The 24,257-nt window shown below is 41.2% G+C and overlaps 1 protein-coding gene across 2 annotated transcripts in view; it reads left to right on the forward strand.

The window, feature by feature from the left end:
* The window catches only part of LOC103566708 (carbonic anhydrase 1), a 105,282-nt gene that overhangs the window by 62,737 nt on the left and 18,288 nt on the right, over window positions 1-24,257 (forward strand). Inside the window, exon 1 of one of the 2 annotated variants that reach the window (XM_070631382.1) lies at window positions 4,388-4,586. The exons of the other annotated variant lie outside the window; for it this stretch is intronic. The gene's annotated coding sequence lies outside the window, so the exon portion shown is untranslated. Of the gene's footprint in view, window positions 1-4,387; window positions 4,587-24,257 lie in introns of those variants that run through there. 2 annotated transcript variants of the gene reach the window in all.

The raw sequence follows: 24,257 nt of genomic DNA on the forward strand, positions 1-24,257 counted from the left end.
TCATTCTCAAAACCTTCCAACAAATTGAAGAGGAAGGAAGACTCTCAAACTCATTTCACAAGGCCAGCATTACCCTGATGCCAAAGCATGATAAAGATACTACAAGAAGTTACAGACTAATAACCTTGATGAATATAGATACAGAAATTCTCAACAAAATACTAGCAAAACTAATTCAATAGCACACTAAAAATATTATACACCATGATCAAGTGGGATTTATCTTTTGGATGGAAAGGTGATTCAACGTATGCAAACCAATGTGTGATACACCACATTAATAGAAGAAAAGGTAAAAATCTTATGATACTCTCAATAGATGCAGAAAAATCATTTGATGAGATTCAACATCCTTTCATCATAAAAACTCTCAAAAAAAATGAGTACAGAAGGAACATACCTAAATATAAGAAAGGCCATATATGACAAACCCACAGCTAACAACACACTAGTGGTGAAAGGTTAAAAGCTTTCCTACTAAGATCAGGAAAAATAGAAGCTTGTTCCTTCCCACCACTCCTATTCAACATAGTACTGGAAGTCCTCGCCAGAGCAATTAGGCAAGAAAAAGAAATAAAAGGCATACAAATCAGAAAGGAAGAAGTAAAATTGTCTCTCTTTGCAGATGATATAATCTCATACGTATAGAAAATTCCCAACTCCACCAAAAATCTATTAAAACTAATAAACAAATTCAGTAAAGTTTCAGGATATAAAGCAACACATACAAAAATCAGTTGCCCTTTTATACGTTAACAACTAAACCGTCTGAAAAAGAAATAAAGAAAACAATCCCCTTTACGACAGCATCAAAAATAATAACATAGGAATTAAACAAAGAGATGAAATATCTGTACACTGAAAATTACAAGACATTAATGAAAGAAATTGCAGAACACACAAATAAATGGAAAGATATACTGTGTCCCTTGGTTGGAAGAATTCATATTGTTAAAACATCCATTATACCCAAAACCATCTACAGATTTGATGGAATCCCTATCAAAATTCCAATGGCAATTTTATAGTAATAGGAGAAAAAACCCTAAAATTCATACCGAATCACAAAGTACACTGAATAGCCTAAGAATCCTGAGAAAGAAGAACAAGCTGTAAGCATCACACTTTCTGATTGCAAACCTTATTAGAAAACTACAGTAATCAAAGCAATATGGTACTGGCATCAAAAACAGACACATGGATCAATGGAACAGAACCAAGAGCCCAGAAATAATTCACACAAATACAGTCAACTAGTATTTGGTGAGGTAGCTGGGAATACTCAATGAGGAAAGGACAGTCTCTTCAACAAATAGTGCAGGGAAAACAAGATACTCACATACAAAAGAGTTAATATGGACCCCTATCATACACTCACAAAAATTAACTTGTAATGGATTACTTAAATGAAAGATCTGAAACCATGAAACTCCTAGAAGAACACACAGGGAAAAACTCCTTGCCATTGGTCTTGGAAATGATCTTTTGGATATAACACCAAAGTGCAAGCAATGAAAGAAAAAATAAACAAGTAGGACAACATCAAGCTAAAAACTTCTGCACAGCAAAAGAAACAATAGACAAAATGAAAAGGCAGCCTTCAAATGGGAGAAGATATTTGCAGACCGTATGTCTTATTATGAGTTAATATCCAAAATAAATAAGGAATTCATACATCTCAATGCAAAAAAAAACCCTAAATAATCTGATTATAAAATGGACAGACCATTTAGACATTTTTCCAAAGAAGACATGCAAATGGCCAACAGGTGCATGAAAAGATGCTCAACTTCACTAACATTAGGGAAATGCAAATCAAAACTACAATAAGATATCACTGCACACCCTTTAGGATGTCTACTATCAAAAAGACAAGTGATAACAAATCCTGGAGAGGATGTGGAGAAAAGGGAACCCTTGTGCACTGTTGGTGGGAATGTAAATTGGTGCAGCCATTATAGAAAACAGTATAGTAGTTCTTAAAAAATAAAAATAGAAATATCATATGATCCAGCAATCCCACTTATGGGTATACATCCAAAAGAAATTAAATCACTATCTCAAAGAGATATCTTCACCCCCTTGTTCATTTCAGCAATATTTACAATAGCCAAAACATGAAACAACCTAAGTCGTGAATGGATAAAGAAGATGCAGTACATATATACAATGGAATGTTATTCAGCCATAAAAAAGAAGGAAATCCTGCCATTTGCAACAACATGGATAGACCTTGAGGGCATTAAGCTAAGAAAAATAAGTTAGAGAAAACCAAATACCATATGATTTCACTCTTATGTGGAAGATAAAAACAATAACAACAACAATTAACAAACATATAGACACAGAGGACGGATTGGTGGTTACAGAGGGGAGAGTGGTAAAATGGCACATGTGTACAGTGATGGGTGGCAATTAGACTCTGAACGGTGAACATGATGTAGTCTACACAGAAACTGACATATAACAATGTACACCTGAAATTTATATAATGATATGAACCAACACTACCGCAATAAAAAATTAAAGAAAAGAAATTAACCATGAATAACCATTAAAAAAAGATATTTGCAAATCAAGCTTCCAGGACCCAACCCTACTTCAAGTTCTACAAGGTGCTCAGCCTCATTGCAAGGCTACAGAGCCACAAAGATATGACCCACATCAACCTGAGTGGGTGTCCATCTGGGAAGGAGACCCCACTATCACATCATCCCAGTCCAAGCTCTTGCCACTGGAGACAACTTCACCTCTGCCTCCCAACCAACTGCCAGGAGTCCCAACCACACCAGAGCTGGGAAAGCCTTGCCACCCACAGAAGACCCAGACTCTTGTGACTAATTATACTGTTGAGTCCTGTTTTAAAAGGTGGGACCCATCAGACTGGAGTGACTTTCCAGATATTGCAGTTTGCTTGCCACATGCCCCAACTCTGCTTTGTGATACCCGTAAAACTCTAAGTTCTTCCCCCGTGATAGTAATTCAATCTGATACCACGTTAAGCCCCTACGGGACCAAGTCTAAGGTCTCCACAATGCTTCCAAGACTCGGGCTGCAGCTAAAACTATCCACCTCTCCTGCCTAGGTAACTTTACCTAAGTAGCCACACTGTGCACTCTCTGAGCTATAACAGGAGAATTCTGCTGGCCTTCCAATACTCACACCATCCATCCCCTTTCCTCCTCTTCCCCTCCTCATTTTTCAGCATCCTCATGTCCCCCTCGGTCTCTCCTGTCCTAAGAGTGCCTACCCTTCAGGCACTCCAAAAGACTACAAGGCAAGTAAAACGCAAATCCATTGCGCCAACCCCTTGAGTATCTGCACAGACATCCAACATGCACCTGCTGACTGAAGCGGCCTCTCATGCACTGACTATCCACAGGTGTTTGTGATGTTATCAGTGCTTCCTGTTGTAAGCGGGTTAACACCACCAACCAAGTGGCCATTCTAACCGAAAGTCTGCACCATCAAATCATCATCATCAAAAACATAACTTGCGCCTTTAGCAGACTCTATAATTCAACCAAAATATAACTGGAGGCTCTGCCATGACTGATTTATTCTCTTGGTTAACACCAAACAAATGGGGAACCTGGCTCCAAGCCAGCCTTCAGGACTCTTTATGCTTTTTCATGCTTTTGCTTAGTTTCTTCCTTTTTATGGTCATAACAAAATATTTTCCATGCTGTTTAAGGCAACTTATGGCCTACTTTCTAGAGGTCTCCTCTGCTATTCAAGCCACTCAAATATCCCAAAAGTGATGTTGAGACATTAAGGGGTCCACTGATATGCATATACAGATACAGATATGTATACATGTCAGTGGACCCCTTAATGTCTTGACTATAAAACTATATATATACACTTTATTTATATTTATTTATTTATTTATTTTTAAGATTGGCACCTGAGCTAACAACTGTGGCCAATCTTTTTTTTTTCTGCTTTATCTCCCCAAATCCCCCCTCGTACATAGTTGTATATCTTAGTTGCAGGTCCTTCTGGTTGTAGTATGTGGGACTCTGCCTCAATGTGGCCTGATGGGCGGTGCCATGTCCGCGCCAAGATCCGAACCAGTGAAACCCTGGGCTGCCGCAGCGGAGCACGCAAACTTAACCACTCGGCCACGGGGCCAGCCCCTATTTATATTTTTATAAATATATATATATAATGTCTTGACTAAAAAAACTATATATATATATATATAATTTAAATTTGTTTAAATTTACCATGCTGTCTTGACTTAGTTTTGAGGCCCTGGCTAGAGGCTGGCCAGTTCCCCTTCTTGAGGAGCTGATTAAGTTCACACCTCAACCACTTTCTTAATCAGGCTCACACACTCTGGGGCCGCTATTTACCCATCCTAATCTCCACCAGGCCAGGCACCAGACAAGTAGGGGCAACCCCATGCCCCAGGGCCCGCCAAAATTATTAAAATTAGCCAATCCACGGGGAGCTGGGGAAACCTAGCCAGGCCCAGCCTGCCTGCCGTCCCTCGGTTGCCCCCACAGCTCCGGCTCCTTGTTACCTGTGCTCAGGTGTAACCCCTGCGGGCCCCGCGTGGCAGCCTTCTCGCATTTGGAGCGGTAAGTAGCAAAAAGTTCTGCCTTTCCACCACGAAAGGGATCTTTGAATCTTATAAAACCTAGTTCTACCTAGGTCTTAATTACTATTCAATGTATTAAAGCTGCAAAGCTTAAAAACTAGTTTTCCCAAAGCTTTTTATATTTAACAAACAAATCTTTGTAAATCTGAAAATTTAGGTAAAAAATAGAAATTATTATTTACACTTATTACTTTACGAATATTCAATTCAATGTTAATTCCCCTAAACAATTAGTGGAATCGATAGCCTTGATTAGTTAAGTTCCTTTAAATATTTTAAACTATATCAGTTATAAATTTAGTCTATCTGAATCTCTCAGACGTTTCAAATGCCTGACCTGTTAATCTTTTACACACTTGTCAAGTTAAAAAGAAGGGGGCTGTTGGGGCTGGCCCCGTAGCCGAGTGGTTAAGTTCACACGCTCCGCTTCTGCAGCCCAGGTTCCCCCCGTTTGGATCCTGGGTGCAGACATAGCCTGCTCATCAGGCCATGCTGAGGCATTGTCCCACACGGCACAACCAGAAGGACCTACAACTAGAATATGCAACTATGTACTGGGGGTCTTTGGGGAGAAGGAAAAAAAAAAGATTGGCAACAGATGTTAGCTCAGGTGCCAATCTTTAAAAAAAAAAAGTTCCTTTAAAAAAAGACCACAGGAGCTTTTCTAATAATTAAAGCAACGCCGGTAAAAGTAATCAATCAAATGTATGCATTAATAAATTACATTCTCTTAAACATTCAGAAGCTGAGTGCAAACTTAAGAAAATTCTCTCATACCTTTAAAATTAAATGGTTCATATATCTAATTTTATAAAATGTCAGGTTCTATTGTGTTTCAAGCATCTTAAAAATAATATTTTATAGATTATTCTAATGATTAAGTAATTAACTCCTAAATTCAATACAAATGTGTTAATACTGTGGGTTTGATTAACTTCAACAGTCCTATAGTTACTTCTCTCTTCTCCTAGTATTGCAAAGTCACTTACTAAAATAAAGAGAAGAGACTTAAGATCTCCCTGGGCTGAGGATACTGTATCAGAGGATCAGGATCAAAGCTGAAGAGTCAATTCAAGAATTTGAGAGAGGAGCAGGGACCTAGTTCGGTCCTACACATGGAGGGGGTGACTCCACGTGAGCCAAAGGTCAACATGTGGGGTGTCTCCTTGAGGCAACAGAACTTTTTCAGCTCACACCATTTCATGCAACCTGGTACATTATGTGTATCTTCGCCCAATTTCAAAGTGGATCTCTTTTACAACTTTTAATTGTCTGATTTGGTAGTTGATATTCCCACTACAGGCTAACATTCTTCATCGCTTGACTAAATTTAGCTCATCTCTTCATTGCATAATTGCGGTCAGCATGCTCTTTATAGTTGACATATCTGGTTCATTATTGACAATCCTATGGTCACTTTATTGACGATTCCCTACATGGTTAATAACCCCAACTATTTGATACTTATTTTAGAACATACCCAGATTTGCATCAAGCTCATGATCTATAGCTGACCTACATCCACCGTTCTATTTTTGAAATTTGGGCTAGCATGTGCCAGGATACAATCATCCTGCATGTCTCCACTGGACCTCAGCGTTCCTGGCTGCAGGTCATCCATCTTATCTGAACGTTCCCTCAATATCGCGGGTCTTAGTCCCCTTGAAGAGACATAAATTCATTTAGAGCATGCAGCTCTTCTTCTGGAATGTTTTTACCTGTTTTATTCTTTGGTTCTGTTATGCCAACATTTGTTTTAATCTTTCCATTTGTTGTAAACGTGTTCTACTCGTTATTCTTTTTCAAAAAAAAAAAAAGAAGACATCTTCTTTTACGGCATCATTGGGCAGGATGTGGAATTAGATATGCTCAGTGGGGAAGAGCTGGCACTGCTAATTTTCTGAAAGTGGAAGTAAAAGGCTTGAAACAAGACGATGCTTTCCTAGTACAGGCCAGCATGAGCCGGGGGAATTCTTCACTCTGAAGCCTTCCTTCGCCCAGGTTATTTCAGTTGTCCTTCGTTGGAGTGTCTTTAAAATCTACTTGGGTTTCTCTCGTTGTCTTTACCTCAGTGCTTTATAATTGTCTGAGTTGCAACAATATAGTGTTGAGAAGCAAAAATGTCAGTCAGACAGACTTAGGCAGAGGTGGCATTAACGTGAAAATGATGATGCTCAAGCTTCAGGACCCTCTACTTGTCCCACCCACTTCCGAGGTCCCAGAGGGCCTTAGAAATGCGTCCAGGTAGTCAGATGTTTATATAAAGTCTGCAAAAAGTATTTAACCACAATTCATCAAGCCCATTGTCATTTTACTCAGACTTCCCGCCATCACGGTTCCTGCGTCAGATGGTGTTAGAGAGGCTGCAGGCGTTCTGAGACCCAGATAAGAGGAAGCTGAATTTTAGTTTGGGTTTAATGGGATATATTTATGTGGTTCACACTTATTTCTGTATATTGATAATTTATTGCCAGACATTCTGGGTAGCCCTCGCTACGCCAAAGCAAATATCCTGGGAGCAAAATCTTACCAAAATGCGAAAGAGTCCTAATGACACTGAGCTTCAGGAATTTGTAGGCTGTTGGAGAGAAACGGTCAAATGTGCAGAGACAGGGAAAATTTGTTGAAAAAATTTTAATCATCAAATATATAAAATTATAGGCAGAGAATTTGGTTCTCATCCTAGTCAAGATGCAAATTCTCTCCTCTCAGGAATATATTTAATAATGCCTTATATGCAACGAAAACCATATCGTAATTTTAATGTTTCTGATGGAAATATTACAAAATTAAATTTATCAGAATCCTGTGCTTTTAAGGCAAAAACCTGAAGCAGTACTTTAAATGTGTGTGAGGTTTTATGCATCCCAATATAACAAAAACACAAATTTTAATCAACCACACCATAAGACTGAATTATCTTTGTCTTCTCTCCATAGAATATGATATAAACTTTGCGTCACAGAAAAAGGAAATCAAAGATTATGAAACTAAAATTTAGGGAAAAGTTATAGAATTGTATCAGGCAGTTCATTAAAATAAAATATTGTATCTTTTTCCAGATTTTGTGATGTTTTTGATAATTATCAACCTTTTTAAAGGTTTAATTTGTTATGATTTCTTTGTTTGTCCTAAATAGATATTTACCTTCACGACTAATTTTTATCATTAATTTTGTATTCTTTTTCATGGTAAAATTAAATTTACCATTTTAACCATTTTGGGTGAACAGTTCTGAGGCGTTAAGTACATTCACATTGTTGTGTAACCACCACCACTGTGTCCATCCCCAGACATTTCTCACCTTCCCAAACTGAAACTCCGTACCCATTAAACACTAACTCCCCAACGCCCCCTCCCTCAGGCCCTGGTAACCGCTATTGTGCTTTCTGTCTGTATGAATTTGACTATTCTGGGTGCCTCATATAAATGGAATCATATTTGTTTTATCCTTGTGTCCTTTCATGTCTGGCTTATTTCACTTAACATAGTCTTCAAGGGTCATCCATGTTAGAGCAGGTCTCATTTCTTTTTAAGATGTATAGTCTTCTGTTGTGTGTATATACCACATTTTGTTTATCCATTCATCTGTCAATGGACACTTGGGTCGTTTCTTCCCTTTGGCTATTGTGAAGAATGCTTCTACAAACACAGGTATACAAACATCTATTCACGTCCTTGCTTTCAATTCTTTTAGGTATATTCTCAGATGTGGAATTGCTGGACCATATGGTAGTTCTACGTTTAATTTTTTGAGGAACCACCGTACCATGTTCCACATAGGCCACACCATCTTACATTCCCACAAGCAACGAGCAAGGGTTCCAATTTCTCCACATCCTTCCCAACACTTGTTATATTCTGTTTTTGTTTTGCTTTATTTTTTCTAATAGTCGTTTAATGGGTTTGAAGTATATTTTTTTAAAAGAGGGCCCCCAAAACTTGAGTCTCCCCCAGGCTTTCAGCTCCACCATGGTACAAGGCCAATTTACTCAATTTCTCTGTGCTTTCTGTTTCCTCATTTGTGAAGTGAGGATAATAAGCCTGCATCTAGCATGGTTTTGAAGATTTGGTGAAATCACATGTGAAACCCTTGACCTGGTGTCTACGTGTAGAAAGTAGCGGTACCTTTTATTACTATTTAGTTGCACATCTTTCTCCTGTACTATATTTTGAGCTCCTCACTCATAGTTTTATCTACAAAACCTGTCTTGGGGTTTGATACACAGGTGGTGTTTAATAAACGTTTGCCAGTTGAGCTTAAAATAATCTGAAGAACACAGGCCACATTTCTTTGAGCCACTGTAAACACAGGAGTTTAAACATTGCGTAGTGCAGAAGAACCAAAAGTCCCTGTCAGAACCTTGCAGCTCTGGAATTCACAGTGTGCAATCAACTTCTTATCAATATAATAAAAATCTTTATTGTTCTTTTTCTCGAAGGCTCACTCCTGCTCAGCAAATGATTTTACTCTTCTCATAAAGTTCTAAATCAAGGAAACTCTCTGGGTATCGCTTTAGACAAATATTTGTGCTGGGTGGACTCTGCCTGGCTCTTGCTGACAAGATTCCAGTGCCCCATACGGCAAGGCGGGATCCATGGCGCGTGTTTTGGGGCACTGCCTCAGCTGGCTGATTTCTGCTTAGGCATACTGCATGTGATGTTAAAGCCTGAAACGTGCCAGGATCCCATTCCTAGGTGGGCCTTGGGGTTCGTAAAAACCCTGTAACTGTATCTGAAATTGTTTTGTGTGTGTGGGTCTGAGAATATATGCACTTTCAAGGAAAACAGATATCTTTTGTGAGAACCTCAAAGGAGAGCATGATCAAAAGAGAATTAAGAGTGACCGACCTAGAAGGCCTGGGGCACCAGACTAATTATCAAGTCAGAGGGTTAAGTTTAGGGGGAAAAAATAGTGATCTTTACATAAATTGTGATATAGGTTCAGGTCTTAGGTAAGATAGAACCCCAGTTATCAGGACTAAGCCACAGAATCAGCTCTAAATGTCATTGGAACTGGCAGGATTATTTAATCTCCCTTATTTAAAGTCCCTCTCCCTGCACACAGGGGTGATCCAGAGCCCGTGGACCAATCCTAAAGATGGTGGTAAAGGCATCATAGCTGGAGGCTATTCAGAGAGTCATTAGGGGGTCACACTCGGTTGAGATCTTACATGTTATAGGCAGACAACCAAAGATGACAGAATTATGTGAACAATTTAAAAATTCCCAAAGTATTCACAATAGTGTGAAAACATAAATTTAACACCTCTAAGATCCATTTAAGCACAACAAAGTCTTTTATTTGTATATGTCATTTATCCCTTAACCTATTTTTCTGTCTTGATCTAACAAAATGAAATTTGATATTGTGCATCTTTATACAGGAGGGATAAAATAATTCCTGAAAAAAGACAATAAATAAATATTGACCAAGAAAAGGAAGAAAACTCAAGACATAAATAAAAAATTGTGTATCTGTACATACGTATATTGTAGAGACAGTGCTTATCATTTTTAGAAATTTGAAGTTACTTTCCATTTAGTGTGTATAAATAAAAAGCATCTTACTTTCATAAGCAAGCCAAGTCAGGTGGACAAATGTTTACTGAGTTCCATGCTTACAGAAATGAGGTAGGATGTTTCACTCCCCAACTACATCAAAATCATCCAAGGTGACCATAAGGATCTCATTTCCCTTATTTAAAAAATTAAAATAAAATAGAAAAAAAATTTTTTAAGCACTTCTAAGGTTTTGGTTCTAAAAAGAAAATTTCTAAGTCCAAAGTCCTTTGAGTGGGTTTCCTCTGATTCCCACTCTTCTGTTCTACCCACCGTCACTGTGATTCTCATCCTGAGAAATCTGAACGGAGTTTGAACAAAGCCCACTTCCGTTGAGTCCCCTTGCAGAGCTGAGCTAGGCGGGGCCTTTCAAACAGAAGGAAAAACAATATAAATAAACAGGAAACACAAGAAGCATAAAGCCTGATGGGCTTGTAAATTGCAGAGTTTACATACAACCACCCCTGGTTCTCTAGAATAGTCTTTACCCCTTTTCCATACCATATAGCCCTTAAGGAGGTGATTCAGCTCCACAGGCACTGGGCTCAGCTCCCTTCCCTTTCAGTTCCCAGACTCATTCCAAAGAGTCAGTGACATTTTATTTCCAAGGAAATGGACACCTGGACCTCCATGCAACCAAAACGCAGAGACCTTAACTTGGTTGTTCACACAAAGTAGGCTACTTCTTGAACTGTAACCTCGCTCTCTATGGACAGGTTTAAGACTATATCAATTTCTTGACAGTAAGGAAAGATAACTTCCAGTCAACAAAAAATATACTCACAAGAGCAACAGGGGTGGGAGATGAACGGAGGACATTGGGATCAGTCTGTCACAGGGCCGGGGTGCCCTTCTGCTAGAGACAGAGCATCCTTTTTAAAAAGAACATTGTTCACTTGTTTTCAATTAACTAGAACTCTTGCAGCATCTCAAGTTGGAGTGCCTACGATTTGAGGACCCTGGGAAGCTACTCTGGGCAAAAGTCTCTCCTTTGCTGGCCTGTTGTAGCCCATGACATTCCATTGTTGGAATGTATTCCTTTACCTATGCCTTTTGAGTTTAAAACCACCATATGAAAAACAGACATGCCTGGAAGAGGTTAACGTAGTAAACCGTTTCTGCCGTTAACACACTGATGTAAATTTGTTTCAAGATGGTTCACTAGCCGAGGTTAGGAATATCTGGATTCGGGACTGGAAGCTGGAGAGATGTATCCTAAGAGCAACCCCAGGTGGTCTCCGAGGTGGGGTAGCCAAGAGGAAACAGCAGGGGCCCGTGAACTCAGAAAAGAGAGAATACCAGGATGAAATGGCCATAAACAAGGAGGCAGGAGGGCAAACTCATTCCACAGATCTGTCGACCAACTGCAGCCTTGACCTCTGGTTTCCCCAAAGTGAGTGAGAGCTTTTACAAAGCTAACATGTTTTTTTAAAGCACTGTCTGAGATGGCCATGCAACTATGATGTACAATTTAATTGGAATGAGAGAGAACCTTGGAGGGAGGAGCCCAGAGATCAGAATACAAGGCTCTGAGAGGAGAAGAGCAGTGGCTCCTTGCTGGAACATGTTCTTCGGTGTCCTCATCTGCCACTGAGCTGCAGCCTTCAAACTCAAACTGCAAGGGAAGCATTTTCAGAGCCTCCCTGGAGAAAATCCATGACCCGAAAACCCTCCCCTTGAAGCTCTATCCAGAGGCTTGGTACTGGTCCAAGGAGAAAGTCTGAGTTAGTTTCTGGGAGGGAGGACCTCGTTGGGAATGTGGTAAGATTGACACGATGGAGACAAGCCTGGAGCCTCTTGCCTTCAATGCCTCATTCTTGGACCACCTTAGGAATGGGGTTCTGCTCCTCAAAATATTAGAAAGTTGTATTTATCTGGAGTTTATTTTTAACATGTTTCTCTTTTTCCAAAACAGTTCAATTTTAAGAAAGATGAAAGGTCAGTCTTGAAAAAATTATAGGGAAACCCAAAAGAGCAAACTGTTCATTTCAACTGCCTCAATTACAATGAAACACAATCATCAAAAAGGTCTTTGTGTTTGTTCTATACAAAGAAAATGGGAAAAAAAATACTTCTATATACTTAAAGCAATTATGTACTGCAACTGAAGACAGATGGGATTTTTTTTTTAATTACAAACAAAGTTCACAAATATTCTGCCCTCTCTTTTCTTCTAACACTCTGTGTGTGTTTTTTTTAATGTGAGTAACTAGGTGGAAAACAGTACAGTTAATATTCTCTTATAAGCAATGAAGAGAAAACAAATGTCTCGATAACATATAAATAATTTCTATTATGCTTACATCCTTTTGATTTGTTCAATATGTTTGTTTTATGTAACATACAAAATAGTATCACAGCATATGTAGTGTAACAGACAGCTTACTGGTAGTCTTGCTTTTCCTTAAACTGCGTAATACCTATTCCCCACCCCATTATCATATACTGTTTGCGTATATCTTGCCTTTATTTCTATTCTTGCTTCTGGAAATCTCAGCCATTTCTGACAAAGAATATATAAGGAATGTTTTTAAAGCACTTGGGGACTTCTCAGAAATGCAAATCCTCAGCTTTCAGCCTAGACCTACTGAAGCAGAAACTCTGAAGTTGAGGTAATTCATGTTTTAGTCAACTCTCTGAGTGATTCTGCTGCATGCTACGATTTGAGAGCCACTGGCTTAAAGGAGCCATGAAGCAAAGATCTTGTTCTTCAGAGCTTATGGCCTCTTGTTTTTCCAATCACTTGATATGAATATTTTCACCTCTTATGCCATGGGGTTGAGAAGGATTTTTTTTTCCTTAGGGTTTTTTCAAACAAGAATATTTTTTCCCACATAGGAGTATAATCGTCAAGTAGATTGATGAAATAAAATAACTTCATGTGTTCATCTGGTTAGGAGATTTCCCGTTTTATAAGGTGATAAATAGTATTCCAAAGAAAACACACAGCTGTACTGATGTGATGTGTCTATGGACACACAGCATCTGCAGAAATCGGTCTTGTTCTTCTTATGAATTTTTAAATATGAGATTTTTAAGAAAACATCCTTAAATAATTTTATCACAAAAATAATGTATGTTCATTGTAACCTTCAAACAACACAGATGTAAATCAAGTAAAAGTTAAGTCTCTCATCTCTCCACCCTTCTAATCACAGTCCCTTCAAGGCGACAAACGCTGCCCAGTTAGTGTTTCTCTTTCCACTCACTCTTTGCTGAATGCATAAGCGTGAATAAACAGAAAAAGATTTTATGTACAAAATCAGGATCGTATTCTTCTGTTGCTCTGAAATTCACTTTTTACACTTAAAATACCACAAACACAGTTACCTAGTATCATTATTTCGCCCACCCCCTTTAAGTTATTTTGAAATGCAGGCTCGTACAAACTCTTAATCAATGAGCGTCCCTACACATATATTTCAAATTGCTCTCACTAATTGTTCAGTAGTGTGGAGGTTTAAAAATGATACTTTGCGGTCCAACTCTATGTCTATTCGTCATTCAAATAAGTACTATAAACCTAATCATTGTAGGACTTTAGGTTCCCATAAGGAGTATTATCAATACTGAATTTTGGCCCCATCGCTATGGTTTCTTATTGTTTTCATTCTCATTTTCCTACACAATGGTCATATAGAGCATCTTTTCACGCACTGTTGGCTATTGGTGAGCAAAGAGTCTGAAAAGGTGACCTCTTTATGTTCCAGATGAGAAAGGGCACGATGGGCCGCTCCCCTCCTCAACTGTGTGGGTTAACAAATTCTGCTCAAAACTGCAGCTGCTCCCCACAGCTGCTAGAGCTGACGGGCAAGAAGCAGGCTGCACACTGGAAACTAGCACAGGCGAATTTTCTCCAAAGACCAAGGGGGATCTTCTGGGCTTATGTGGTTGTACCCACTCATGGAACCAAGGGTTCTGAGTTCCTCACCCCAGACTAGAACATCAAGCCACTGCCTAGGAGCCACTGCCTTCTGCCTGGTTCTGTAAACACTGATGCCCACACCCGTGTGTTCTTAAGACTTCGTATTTTGGAGGTCCCCAGGCCTTGGTTTTTCCACTGGTTGAATCTTGCCAGCAGGGCATTGGCCAGCAGAGGGGTCACGGGTGTGCAAGCAGATTGTCATCTTTCCCAATTTCTTGTGTTCTCTTCATCTGTGTACTCAGACATTACGGCCACAGTTGTTCTCCATGACCTTAAAAGAAAATTAACAAGTCCAGTCTATACTGAAGGCAAAAAGGAGAATATTTTTAAAATATTAAAAGTGGATCAACTCTTTATAAATTTATTTAGAGTAAAACACAAGCAAAGTCTACTAAGTGATTTATCAAGTCTTCTGCTTGCTGACCTTACAGTAAAGACCCTGTGCTCAGACGGGTGCAGAACACCATGGCACGAAGACCATATTTGGTTTCCCCGGCCTGTAATGTGAGAAATTCCTTCTACCTTAATAATATTAGGGAGGCTGCGGGCAGCCAAGCAGCGTTCACTTTCTTAAGTCATAGGGGTTTATCCGGTCAGGCAAAGTTTCAGAATCATTTCATCTCCCCTTTCATCATCCATTATGGAGGAGCTGAAGCTGTCTCCTTCTAGATTTATGTGCCTCTGATTTTTTCATGTCGCTCGAAATGAGGCGCCTGTAAGTTTACTCCCCAGATAATCCTGTGTTTCTGGAACATAGAAGCTATTCTTTCTCATAACTCATGTAACATAGTCTCTCCAGCAGTCATTCTGACTCAATTTGGGCATCCTCACCCTTTATAGGCTGATGGCGATCTAGCTAACCCTCCTGCTTCACACAGCTCAGCTGCCCTCCGAGGCCAGAGTCCTCTTCTTAAGCCCCTACCCCGTCTGTCCATGCCCCTCCCCACCTCATCTTGGATGGCTTAGCTGTGGGAGCTTTTCTCCTCCGTCTCCTGGCCTCAGCGGGAGGCCAGAGGGCTGCCTTCAGAGCCAAGAGGCAGCTGTTGCTACAAGTACTGTGGCCAGAAGTTGAGCACCACCCCCACCCCAGCCTTCTCCAGCCGCTCTGGCTCCGCATGCCCCTGGGCTGGCACTGCAGAGTGGCTAATGCTAGAGCTAATTCGATACTCTCAGCTCGGTCACAGTTTATGATCTATTAAAACTTGAAACTTATTTATCCTCCAGTTAGGAGGTTTCAGGTTTCTGGTACTAAGATTAGCCCAAGTCTTAGGTAAAAAGACAGCATCTCTTTCCTGAAAATGGTGTCCTAATACTCTGGCATGCTTTCCAGAGATGCGATGTTTCATGGCTTAGCGTGTATTACAACAGTCTTACTTGACTGAAAATTCTGTTATCCTAGTTCCAGGTGGATCTTTTTCTGGTGGGCTCACATTCCTTGTTCATAGCGTCACAAATGCCCACAGAAATAAATTAACAAACTCAATTCACTTGTTTATCCATCCCAACGTTTAATAGATAGTTATTGAGTATCTCCTAAGGATAAAGAAAGATTCCAAGGATCTTATCAATTAGTGGAGAGACAAGTATACACATAAATATAACCAAGGTTTGAATATGAGGAGTGTTCTAAGAAACATACAAAACAAATTTCACGGCAACGTAGAGATCTCTCCAACTTGGGAGAGGATGAATTTCAAGAATGACCTCATTAAGGAAATACTTATCATCTGAGATGCACTTTGAATAATAAGTTTGCTTTTCACAAATGGATATGAGCATGTGGGATGGGAAGCAGGGCGTTTCACAGGAAAGAGCAACACACACGGCAAAGCCTGAAGTGGGAGAGAGAGAGAGACTCAGAGTAAATTTGGGGATCACGTATAGACCTGTTTCACTGAAACATAAAACAATATAAAGGGAACAAGAAACATACTCAGGACTGGAAAAGCAGATTTGAGGCTGTGAATCCCAGGCAGGGGTATTTGCATTTTCCGCAAAGCAGCGGGAAGCTGTCGAAAGTTAATGGACCAGGAGGGAGCTGATTGAGAGTGGGCTTCAGGGCTGTCATTCCCGCAGTAGGACTTGATGGATTGGAGGGGACAGAGCCTCAGGCAGCGACGCCAGGGAGGATGTGATCTTATACCAACAGGTGAGAGGCAATGGCAAGGAAAAGGAAAGAATACAGAGACGTTGTGGAGGTAGAATTGATGGCTTTGTGTGAGGGAGCCTAAGGAAAGGGAGGGAGAAAGGAGTGACTCTGAGTCCGTGGGCTTAGACCCTGCCCTCGATGATGGTGGCAATATTAACCGACATATTGGAGGCAGGAGGAGAACAATCCTGGGTTCATTTGGAGGCAGGAGGAGCTCAGAGTGTGGGCAAGTCACTCCGTTAGCGCTGGCCCTTTAGAAGAAAGATTGAGATGGGTTTTTAGTTAAAGGAGTTACATCTTCACAGACATGCCTTGAAAATATGTAAATCGACACTTCTTAAATGATTAGCAGACAGAACACTCAACTGCACTCATCACTGGCGTGAACAGAAATATCTGTTGTGCTGGGCTCCCATGCGTGGCACTCCACCAGGGCCATGGAACCATGCAGGCAAAGGGTAGTTTTAAAAGTAACTATCAAGAAACTAGAGTTTCTGTCGTTAGTAGTAACAGCAACAAAGGGCTACCAGAAGCAAAGTGTTGAGAAGGAAAAATGTTCCCTTCACTTTTTCCTTCAATTGTGAGTGGATTGACAAGCCGCAAAACACCAATCACGATGACTAAGCAAATCTGTGTAGACCTAACAGCCCTTCAAAAATAAAACTGACATCCACATCTCTCTGACTCACCTTCATGCTATTGTGGAAAATTAAAGGTGGACAGTGCACATAAATGACTTTTTTGGTAATCATTTTGCCCAAACACACAATTTTAGTTATTTTTAAACACTTCATCTCATGTATGCATTATTGACATCAGCACTGATATTTTCTTCAAAATAATATATAATATATTGTCTGCTTAGAAAAGCTGATAGAATCAATGGATGACCAGTTAGAACTTAGAAAATTCAGTAAGATCACCAGATGAGATAACAGTGTAGAAAAATCCACTCCTTTCTGCTATATCAACCACAGTCAGTTGAAAAATATCCAAAGAACAATACTCTTTAGGTTAGTAATGGAACTATTAGCTCATCATATCATTTCAACCGCCCCCATTCCCTTGCTCCCCTACACCACACACACAGCCCACACACACAATGATGACTGCATTTTAGAAAGCAAGATCCCTGGATCTTTCTCAGCCCAAGATGAAAGTAATTTCCCCAAACCTCCTCCCCTCAATGTGCCAATCCAATCATGCCCAGGGCTGAAATTCATCTTTTTCCCATTTGGCCTTCTCCTTCTCGATACCCCATCTGCCACCACCATCTATCTCCACCACCATTTCATGAGTCCTTGGGAAGCTGATCTGTGCTCTCACCAGTGGGCTGAAAAATGGCCCTCGAAGTTGCCCACATCCTCATCCTTAGAACCTGTGAATTTGTCTTCTTACGGGGCAGAAGGGACTTTTCAGAAGTGATTAAATTAAGGATCCTGAGACTGGAAGATTATTCTAGATTAGCCAGGTGGGCTTGATATAATCACAAGGGTCCTTATAAGAGGGAGGCAGAAGAGCAGAGAGAGAAAAGATGCTAAGATGCTGGCTCTGAAGATGGAGAAGAGGCCATGAGCCAAGAAATGTAGGCAGCATCCAGAAGCTAGAAAAGGCAAGGAGCCATGCACTCCCCAGAGCCTCCAGAAGGAGCACACCCCTGCCAGCACCTTGACTTTACCTTCTAAGACTCGTTTCAGACTTCTGACCACCAGAAGTGTCGAGAGAATAAACTTGCAGGGCTTTAAGCCACTAAGTTTTGTAATTTGATACAGCAGTGGTAAGAAACTATTACCTCTATGTGTCATTTACCGTAAACCCTGGACCATGAAGCTGTGGACTACCTTCCTAGAGAGAGGTAAATTGCCATGATCAATGCATATCTCAGGATGGCATTTTAATGGAGAATTGATGCTAAGGGCACTGGTCCAGAGAAACAAGGAGGAACTTGGATCCAAATGGAGCTTCCACTGCATTTCAGACATTGTGCTAAATGCTATACATACAATATCTCTTTCATTTTTTCTTTTATTATCTTTTTAAATATCTGAGATACGCGGTGCTCTTTTCTTGAGTATCCAGAGATCTTTGATTGTGAGCTCATTTTCTGTGGGAGTCCTCAGTTCTAAACTGGGTAGTCTTTCTTTCAGAGAGGTGAGTAGCTGTTGCCAACGATGAACCAGTTCAGTTCCCTTGAGCATCTTGGCTCAGCAGGAAAGTCGGAGGTTCAGGTTCCAGTGCCCCAAGCCTCAGGATTGTCATTGGCACCTACTCTCAGGGTGATACCACAAATGCCCTTAAGGCCCAGCTCTCAGCTTTGGGGGTTTGTTTTGGTTTAGGAGGATGAGGGTGCATTCCTGGAGAGATCAATAACCTCCTGCATAACCAACATCTTCTCCAGGAGTGTAATCTCTCCAGGGCCTGCCAGCTCTGGGAAAGAGAAATGGTGGTGGAAGAGAGTGGTGCTATGAAGTTGAGGGAAAGTAGATGGATTTAAAATATATTTAGGCGAAAAAAACTATTAAAGTTGTTGGTGATTGATATGTAGTTTTCGTGAAAGGAAAACTCAAAAAGTATGCCTAGAATTCTTCCTCAAGAAATAGGGAAGGTGGTCGTGCCATTTATGGAGGGAAAACTGGCAAGAGCAGCTGTGGGGGATAGGAGACAAGAGTTACGTTTTGGACATGTTAACTTTGCTAGCTTCTGCTTTTATTTAAAAAAAAAAAAAAAAAAAAGCTGTAATCTTGAGTTCCCAGGCCAATTTTGATATTGAATTTTTACCTGTAGATTGCCAAGAAAATGTCAGTAGTGTCTTTGGAACACACAGGTGCCTATTTTCAGGGAACACTGCTGATTTGTTCTATAAATAAAATCTGGTTGGCTTGACTTTTCTATTTAAGATATGAAGAGTTAGTGAATATTTCAAGAAAATAGGGGGTAAAGGAGATAAAAGACTGCAAAATCTCATTTTTTATCTTTCTGGAAGGATTTATGCACAAAGGGCTATAGAATTTGTCCCCAAAGACTGGTTGACAAGGATTTAATGGAGCTTAAAAAGTTCTTTCTGTCTGTTTATCTCTTGTGTTTTGATTTCTTCTTTTTAACCAAGTGCTACAACCAGGAAACATAATCTGTATAGAATACCAGCACACACTCTCCATGTTCCTTCAAGGAACTCGTCTTCTTGTTGGGATCCCATGTATGATACCAGTAAATGGGCTTTGAGCTAGCTGTGTTCACCTCAGGACTCAGTTTTCAGAGGATCTGGATGTTCCAGGGTGTCTAGAGGAGGCCAGTGCTCAGAGATAATATATGTGCCCACATCGTCGTGGGCACTGGTGGAATGAGCTTTGTTATAACTCCTACTGAGTTGTCAACAAGATGTGAAGTGCCACTGCAAGCAGCTTCCACTGGGCTCTTGCACAAATGAAGAGAAACAGGAGATAATGCCTGACAAAACTGGCCTTCTGTTTCTCCAGCTTCCCATTCTGCCCCTGTGGAGTAGGGGTGGAAATGCTGGGGGGTTGTTCTCCTGCTTTTGCCTGGGCTCCCTCATGCAGCTGTATTTAGCTAGAGGGTCAGCAGGTTCCACCCCTCTAATGCCATGGTTGGTTCTTCTGGCAACCAGCTCCCAGCCTTAGATGCAGTCCAGAAGTCACCTTATTAACAGAACTGAAGACTCCTTGTCATCACTTCCTCATCACTTAGGAAATTCCAAGAGTTTTAGGAGCTCTGTGCCAGAAAAGGGGATGAAGACCAAATATGTATTTCTAATTATAAATCACAATATCACACAACCTTAAAAGAGAATCTCCTCTCTATTGTCTCAGTGACTTCCACTCTGGCTCCAATCTGCGCTTGATAACTTAAAAGTACTCCTCATGCTATAAGCTATTTCTTTCTTTTACTTTGCATATGTGTGAGGAAGCAGATATTTTTAAAAGAGCCCTAAAAACAGAAAATTGTCTCAGCCAGATTTTTGTCTGAGTATCCTTTTCATTACAGAAAGCTGCCACCTTCACCTTTCTTCCATGTGGTTTTCCTCATGTAAAAAAATTGAATACATCACCTTTACCTCCATGTAAGTTTTGTTATTAGACTCTTAGCAAAACATAAGTGAGAGGACATTGAAAAGAGCAAAAGTCTATATATTTATAAGGTATTTATATTATCAGTCTCCTTTTCCTTTATCCAGTAGTGCTTCTCTCAGTATCCAATGAAATATGCCATTAATTCCAACACTGTTTGTAATGACGAGAAGTAATCTAAATGTCCATCAATTGGGGAATGGCTAGATAAACAATGGCAATCCATGCAACAGAATATTGTAAAGCACCCAAAAAGCATTCTTTATATAGTGATATGGCCAAATTCTAACATGTTAAGGGGAAAAAGTAAGAGCTAAAAGTGTATCTAGTGTAATACTATTTGTATTTTTTTTAAAAAGAGAAAATACACACATTTATTCCCATGTACGTATATCAAATATCTCCTGGAGAGTATAAAAGTCATGGATTCTCTCTGGGATAGAGAATGGGAGGAGATTTTCTTATTTTGTACCCTTTCATAGCTTTGAATTTAGAACCACACGGGGCCAGCCTGGTGGCACAGCGGTTAAGTGTGCAAGTTCTGCTTCGACAGCCCGGGGTTCATCAGTTCAGATCCCGGGAGCAGACATGGCACTGCTTGGCACACCATGCTGTGGTAGGTGTCCCACGTATAAAGCAGAGGAAGATGGGCACGGATGTTAGCTCAGGGCCAGTCTTCCTCAGCAAAAAGAGGAGGATTGGCAGCAGTTAGCTCAGGGCTAATCTTCCTAAAAAAAAAAAAAACCAAAAAACTTCAGAAGAAAAAAAAGAACCACACAAACACATACCCATTCAAAAAATTAAAGTCATAAATAAAAATATTCATAAGTGACTTTTCACAGTGTGAAGAAACTCAAAATGCAAATGCTCCCCAAGTCAGCTGAGTTACAAGCGCATGGCCTCATGTTAGTCGTCAGTGTGGCACATAATTAATAGCTCTTGTTTTCCTTGCTTTCACTTTTTTCCCATTAGGCCAGATGTTTTCCCTCAAATTTTTGACTAGTGGAGAGCACACACTGGCCCCTGTTCCCGGCTTGTGCCAGCCTGCACTTGCCCTCTGTTGCATGGGTCCCTGGGCGTCTTATTCCCCAGCCCAAACTCTAAGCCAGTGCTCCAAGCAGTCATCTGAGCCTGAACTCAATTAATGGTCAATATCAGGTCACCAAACAGTGTAAGAGAAGGGGATCTTGGATTAGAAGCTGAGCTGTGCTGGCAGGCAGGGGATGGGCTGAGCAGGACCACGAGCCCTGAGGCAGCCTGCAGTCAGTGTCTGCGATGGAAGGCCAACCCAAGTCAAATGCAAGGTCAGAGTCCAGTGGGAGGACCAGGGCTGATGCCCAGAGAGTAAAGCTGCTCCGGATGGCACCGGACAGGACTGAAAGCAGGTACGTGGGTATAAGTTTGCCATTCATGCTGGGCACCAGAAAAGACAGGACCACCCAGGTCCACTCCAGAATGGAATCATGACATTCCCCCTGGCCTGGTTGTAAGCACTCCTTCTGCTGAGAACAAATAAGAGAAAGAGGCAGGATTCTTCAGGGGCTCCTAGTAACATGTAGCGGAGCCAAATGTGATTCTCTCCCCTCCCGCCTTCAGGGCTGATCAGCCCAAATTTTATCCCCTAAGAAGCCATGGGTCACTGAGATCCCAATAAACTTTCCCCGTCCATCCCTGGAGTTGGGGTGAATGATTTGGGGGCCAGCCCAGCCCTGATGTTTAATGAGGCAGGCTAGTGACATCAATGGCAGTGTGTGAGTAACTCCGAGTTACAAAATCAATCCATAGCTAATTCCAACAACCAGAAGTTGTGGCGCCTGAGGCAGCGCCCGACTGCCACGGTACCATTTGTTTTGTCCCTTGTTCGTATTATGATGAAGGGATTAAGCTGTGCTCAATTTAGCCTCATCGAGATACCGCAGTACAAGCCCTCAGCCGTAGCTGCGTTTCCATACTGAGTTTAACAGCAGTACTAAACATCTCTAAGGTGCGTCCCGCCATCTTCAATCTTTGCATTGGTTCAACAGCAGCCTTACAAGTAACAAATCATCCATGAGGCCCTCACTGCGAGGTTCTCCGCAGAGGTAGTGAAAAGGGCTGAGTTCTCAGGCTCATTTTGGAAGAGGCGAGTAGGAAAGAGACCGAAAGCAGATCATAAATCAGTTGCTTGGGGCAGGACACCTGCCCCGTCAGTCTCAGCTGCATTCAGATGGAAAAATGGGTGATCTAGGATTACCTCCTCGCGATGCCAATGGCCGAGGCACTGAAAGGTCACATCTATTATCGTTGGCATTTCTCTCCCCACTGGGCTGCTTTTTGAGTGGATGTCATACCCATCTCATACAGAAGGCATCTTCATTATGCCAGAACATTGCTGCGAATATATGCTCTAATAAAAGACGCTCTTTCTTTTCTTCAAATTGTATTATGTCTAGCTGCTGCTGAAACATGATTCCTTCCCTCCTCACCATTCCAACTTGGTGTTGTAAGAACTCGAACCCTTAAGCAAAGTTTTATTTCAAACTTATTTTAAAGTTAAAGTTACAATGATTCTTTCAAAAACATTATATTAACCAAAATAAATGGCACAGTCAGCCCCACGCCTAGAAGGAACTTGATGTTGAAGTCAATGCTCCTATGGAAAAAGCCACTGGCCTTTCCTAATAATATCGTGTTCGCCAGCAAAGAACTTGGCACTATGTGTGTAGTATCAGAAGCAGAGGGAAACACAATCTTAACCAAAAAACAAAATAAAGATAGGAAAGTATAGCAACAGCTGGTGCCAGCTGCAAGCAAGCACAGCAGAGCCCTGTCCAAGCCTGCAGGGGGGTCTACGAGAACTCTTAGAGCCTGGGACAGGAGTGACAAAAGACCACAGTGTAAGAATGTCACACGTAAACCTGGCTAGTAGCCCCCGCAGGAATTACCAACAGGAGGAACTGATCACATTGCCAGGAACTCATCTTCCCCAGAACAAAGGACTGCATAAAGTCAGCCCTATTTGTTCCAGAAAGTCCATCCTCCAAGCTTCATTCTAACTGGAGCTTGGTTCTTAGTCGTGAAGGCCCTTCAGGACTCCTTTGGACGGTGTGGGTTTCCATTCCAGCAGCATTATTCACGTGAACCTGAGGAGGTGTTTTTCCTGGAGTTCTTGCTCACCAGACTGGTCCCGGCTGCCTCCCGGGTGATGATGGAAAACGAAGCCACTGGCCAACATGTCATTCCCTCATTTTGTAATCCTCAGGCAGTTGCACAGAGGTTATGTGGAACTTCACCAACTAGTTAAAGGCAGAGGCTGGGGCAGTCTTAAAGGATTTAGGACCGTTGTTGCACTGTCCAAGGCTTGCATCCTAAGGAACTCCACCACAGGGCCAGATCAGCTAGGTGGGAGGGAACGCAGTCAACGCCTTTTTACCCTCAACCCTGGAGTCCTGAAACCTGCGGCCTTTCACATCACAATTGAGAACTGCTGCCCAAGCAAAGTTTTCCGACTCCAGAAGCTAAAGGAGCCCTAAGAAACCACAGGAGCAGACCCCGTGCCCTTGTTCTATGGGAGTCATTGCTGAAGGAGGAGCTGCCCTCCCTCAGAGGTCTTTGAGTCTCTACAATTCTTCACTCACTTATAGCTAAACCCACTTTAGAGATCAGCGTGGTGTAAGCTATGTATTCAGGCACCTCCCACTTGCCTGAAGCAACTCGAAAAAAATTTAAAAAGGAACTCAAAATAAGACATATGGCCTCTACCAGCTAAATTAATTGCACAAGTAATCTTTTGCATAAGGGAGACAGGAATCTTTTCTGAAATCTTGTTGGGGTGGGGGGGGTCTCATATAAATTTATCTTTTTTCTTCCAGCCCCAGAAATATAAAGGAGGAGGATCTGTTTCGTTCTGTCCTGTGCTCTGGTCCTTCACCCCTGGGACTGGAAGAAATA

Source organism: Equus przewalskii, chromosome 8 (genome assembly GCF_037783145.1).
Source record: "Equus przewalskii isolate Varuska chromosome 8, EquPr2, whole genome shotgun sequence".
Lineage (NCBI taxonomy): Eukaryota > Metazoa > Chordata > Mammalia > Perissodactyla > Equidae > Equus > Equus przewalskii.